This window comes from Fukomys damarensis, unplaced genomic scaffold, assembly GCF_012274545.1.
Source record: "Fukomys damarensis isolate Sample0158 unplaced genomic scaffold, DMR_v1.0_HiC HiC_scaffold_36, whole genome shotgun sequence".
NCBI classification, from domain to species: Eukaryota; Metazoa; Chordata; class Mammalia; order Rodentia; family Bathyergidae; genus Fukomys; species Fukomys damarensis.
This window is the reverse complement of record NW_022900948.1, coordinates 9,040,991-9,046,433: the sequence shown is the minus strand read 5'-3', so window position 1 is coordinate 9,046,433 and position 5,443 is coordinate 9,040,991.

The window sequence follows — 5,443 nt, the reverse complement described above, 5'->3', positions numbered from 1 at the left end:
CATTGTAGATTGTCTCTTAGCTCTGTTTATGTTTTCTCTTGCAGTGTAGAAGCTTTTTAATAAGTTGAGTTGGGGCCCAGGGATTTAGCTCAGTGGTTCTGGTGCTTGCCTGAAAAGGGCAAGGTCCTGAGTTTGATCCCCAGTACCAAAAATTAAAAAAATATACCATAGAATATTCATTTTTTCTTGGGCTGGGGATTTGGCTCAGCGCTTCTGCTGCCTGCCTCACAAGTGCAAGGGCCCAAATTCGATCCCTGGTACAAAAAAAAAAAAAAAAAATTTCTATTCCAATGCCTTCAAGAGTTGTATCTAACGTATTTCCCGGAAAGTTTAGTGTTTCTGTTTCAATATTTAGATGTTTGACTCACTTCAATTTTAGTTTAGTGTGTGGTGAAAGATTTGGGTCTATTTTTAATCTTTGATAAGTTGAAGTCCAGATTTTCAGCACCATTTATTAGGAGGCTATCTTTTCAAATTTCTTATACTGTGTCCTGTATGCTTACAGCACAGATACAATAAACATCTAACTTCTGAATACTTTATATCTTTTCAAGAAATGTTTGTACTTTGAATTTTTCCTTTAGTCTTATCTACTAAAATTTTATAATTGCAGCATGACACATTCCATAAAATTTGCTGAGGATTTATCTCAATCTTTAAATGAGAAAGTGACTAAAAGATAGGTTAGCCTACATGAAGAAAATTCAGAGGAACTATCACAATACTTTTATAAAGGATTATTTATATTCTGGGGACACCAGATGCAAAGCATTGAAGGTTGTTTCCTTCCAAAACCTCTAAAAATTAATGTGACAATATTTGGAGATGAAGTCTTTGGCAGATGATTATATCATGAGGCTGGAGCCTTTATTAATGAGATTAGAAGAGGCTGAAGAGGTAGTTATCTTTCCTTTAAAACTGTAAGGATACAATGAGAAATCAACATTCTGCAAACTGAAAGAGGTACCTTCACCAAAACCTGCCCAGCCTGGAATTCTAATCTTTTATTTATAATTGATTTCATCAATACATTTTATCAGTACATATAATTACATTCATCATTGGAGATTTGTACCTTTACACAATATATCTTGATTCTTATTTTTTCCCTGTTCCCCTTCCCTCCCTTCAATCCCTCACCCCTCTCTATTTACAAAGACTTTGTTTTTTTCATTTTCTCATGTTAATTCCATTCCCTTCTTTCCTTTCTCCTACCCTTTCCACTTTCCATTTGCACCTTTTCTTCCTATTTCACATTATCTTTTATATATTTTGATCATCATTTGAACTTTCAGTTTCTCACACTAGAGAAACTGTTCAGTATTTACATATGTGTGCCCTATTTATTTCACTTAAGAGAGTTGCCTCAATTTTATTTGAGTTATTTAGTTATTTGTGGTATCTTTGTGTTAATTTAAAAAATTGTTGCACCAGTGTACACTCTCACCAACAGTGGAGAAAAGTTCCATTTTCTGCACTACCCAGCCATCATTAGTTATTGGTTGATTTCATGATAGCAACCATTCTTTCTGGAGTAAGATGGAATCTCAACATCGTTTTCATTTGCATCTCTCAAATGATCAGTGATATTGAACATTTTTGTATGTTTATTTACTATTTATACTTCTTTGTCTATGTTCTTTATATATTCTAGATAGTAGACCTTGGTCTGAGGAACAGCTGATAAAAAAGTTTTCCTACATTGTTGGTTGTCTCATCATGGTGTTGGTGGTTATGCTTGTTTTGCAGAAGCTTTTTAACAAGATGAGATCCCACTGGTTGATTTTTTGTGATAGTCCCTGTGCTACTGTGGATTTGTTCATGAAGTCTTTTCCTGTGCTGATATCTTTAATAATTCTACCTAATTTATCTCCCAACAAGTTTAGATTTTTCTATTTTAATATTGAGATCTTTAATTCATTTTGGTTTTAATTCAGTGGATGGTGAAAAGATAGGGGTCTAGTTTTAATGTTGACCAAATTGAAATCCAATTTTTCCAGCACCGTTTATTAAAGAGACTATCTTTTCTCCAGTGAGGGTATTTGGCTCCTTTGTCAAAGATGAGATGGCTGAGTGTGTCTGAAGTTGCTTCTGCATCTTATAATCAGTTCCACTGATCCTCAAATCTGTTTCTTTGCCAGTACCATGCTGTTTTCATCACAGTAGCTTTGTAGTATATCTTCAAGCTGGAGATTGTAATATCCACAAAGTTATCTGCTTTGCCTACAATTGCTTTTGCTATTGTAGTGCTCTTCTTATTCCAAATGAAATTTTGGATCATTTTCTCAAGGTCTGTAAAGTATGCTGTTGGAATTTCAATTGGAATTGCACTGAATCTATATAACCAATTTGGAAGTATATCCATTTTCACTCTATTGGTTGTTCCTACCCAGGAGCAAGTGATGTCTTTCCATTTTCTGATACCCTAGCCAGAAGTCCACCCAGACATCTGCAAGTGGTGTGTACAGCCCCTATCCAAAGGCCATCCCAGAGAACAGCTATGTTAGAGGACAGACCATAGCCAAAGGTATACCTAGATACAATACCAAATATTCACAGGCCCCAGCCAGAACCCTGCCAAGGCAACAGAACAGATTACGGATCCAAAAGGCCACCACTCTAAACCCAAAAATTAATGGACTGGTGAGCAGCGGAGAAAAGGTAGCTCAGTGACTTGCTGAGATTTCAAGCCCACTGGGTCAGCCAAAAGTTTCCTCAATAAAGGCACAACAGGCTGCATCTGTTAGAAGAAATTAGAAGACATATAAGTCTCAAAACCAGAGTTCCAGATCTCTTAAGGCAACCCCAAAGGGCAACAAGATGGGACAATCTGATACCTAATGACCTGGACTCCCTTAACTGGCAAAAAAAAGAGGATCTTGAAAAAAAATGAAATCAGAAATAATTTTTTCAGATAACAACAGAGATTGTGTCCATAGTGCCAGACATAATTAATAAATCTAAAGAAGACATGGCACTCTGATCTTTCACTAACAGTTTCAGAAATGTGAAACATTATTGTTTGTTGTTCTGAAGTCATCCATCCAATGTTGGGTACTTTGTCCTGGCAGCCCCAACTAAGAATCTTGACAAAATTATTTTATTATCTTTAATTTTATTTCCCAATGATTTCTTTCCCAATCTATTTAACACTATATGTACTGTGACTCAGTTAATCTCTCAAAATTCATTTTATTGCCTTGTGTTCTGAATAATTCTCTGTCTCAATGTGTTCAAGTTTGTTCTTCCCCTCATGAGAGGCATTTGGAGGTAGTACACAATTTTATTTTGTTTGTAACTTGTACTGGTTTTTCATGAGCTCACTTAATATAAAATTCTAAAGACAGTATTAGACATTTCTTTATTAAGTTGTTTCAAGAAGAAATACAATGGAGCACTATGGTGCATACTTGTAATCTCAGCCACTGAGGCTGTTAGATAGAAGGATCCCAAATTTGGGCCAACTTGGGCAACATAGACCCTGTGTGAAGAAAGAGAAGTATGAGGACAAGGAGAAGCAAAAGAAGGAAGAGGAAGAGAAGGAGGAGGCAGAAAAGGAGAAGAAGATACACAATGCATGAACCACTCTGTAATTATTAACATTATGGCAATATTTGATGATCTCTGTTAAAATAGATCATTTTGATCTTATATTAACCTTTCTAAGGGTCAGAAAATGAAGTGTTTTGAGGATAAATGATTTTGATAAAAATTACCATAAAATAAAGTGATTTATAAATATAGACAAACTAAATTCAACACTACTGTAATATGTCATGAATGAGTTTATTATACCTTTATGAGTGTAGTATTTTTTAAAAAATTGAAAATTTTAATTACATATTAAACTATTAATAAGGAAAATTTTGAATTTATAAACAGAAAAAACACATTTCAAAAAAATACAGTTTTCATCAAGAATCAAAAGTATTTATAGTCAAAGTAGAAGACTCTGCAGTATGAAAATTGGCTCAAGCTTAAAAACTGAAAAAGTTTTTGAATTATGATTGGGTCAATAACCCTCAATTTCTTACTCCTCCATTTGTGCCTTATGTTTGCAATTATTTAGCAGCACTACCTTAATTTGTTTCTGTGTGTGTGTGTGTGTGTGTGTGTGTGTTTGTGTGCATCTGCCAGACATAATACTATGTGTTCAACCATCTGCAGATCTCTCTGTATTGTATCCCTATGGTATACCCACCAACCTGACAATGCAGTTTTAATTATAGCACTACAACTCTGGCAGCGAAAATCTGCCACTTGGCCTTTATTACACTAGAGATTGGTCACAGTTAATTGTATTAACAAACAAAATTGTATTAACAAACTCCATGACTACATCTCCAACTATAAGCTGTGCTTTTAAGAGGAGAAGCAATATTGGATTTACTAATGTCATGCCCACTTTTACCAATGCATTGTTGATGCCTTCATGGATAGTTTGTTCTCTGGACTCTACACAACATGTAAATTTTGAATTGCAGACCATATACACAAACAGGAACAAACACATAAACAGAAACAGATATACAGATGATTCTTTGCGTGATATATAATATTCTTTTTTGCAGCTTTTAAAATTTCTTTATTAATATATATTTGTATTATGTTAAAATAAAATAAAGAAGTAAATTTGAAAAGCCAAAATTTGTTTTGGGCTGGCTTGGTCAACTTAGCTAGATCCTGTGTCAAAATTATATATGCATTTTTATATATATATATATATATATAATGTACACAAATACATAGATCAACATATATTAATAGAAATATGTGTATATGTGTGTATATATATACATATATACATATACATATATATGCAACCATAACTATATGTTATGTATATATATACACACATATGTATATAGTTATGGTTGCAGATGCAGCTGAGTGGTACAGCCATCTTCAGTTCAATTCTCAGTGTGGGGGGGATACACACATACACATACACACACCTAATGTACTATTCTTTAAAGATTACTTGGGAAAATATATCATGTTTGTTTTCAAGAGTGAAATATCCATGGTCCAGAGAAAACTTTTAACAATGAGCCACTGACAATCACATTGTATGTCTTTCACTTTTCCTTCAGAGAGGGTATCTTCTGGTTCATTTTACCCAAATTACTTTACATCAGTCTCTTCATAGCATAGTATTTACATTCATAGTATTTCATGAATTTTAACTGGTCTTTTAAAATATTTGTTGTAACTGCTAATGTATTTTGAAAGAAGATTTTACACAATGTTAATTTTTCCATGTGGGCCAACTGAAGTCTGTTGAACAAGTATTATATTTAAGGTAATCCTCTACACTATCAACTCATTTAAATCTGTGAGTAAAACCAAGTTGAATATGTTTCCCATATCATACAATGAAATCAGTCCTCTCCAGTGTGCATTACCACTATAAGCTTCTAAGTTCATAGAATAAATGCTTTTT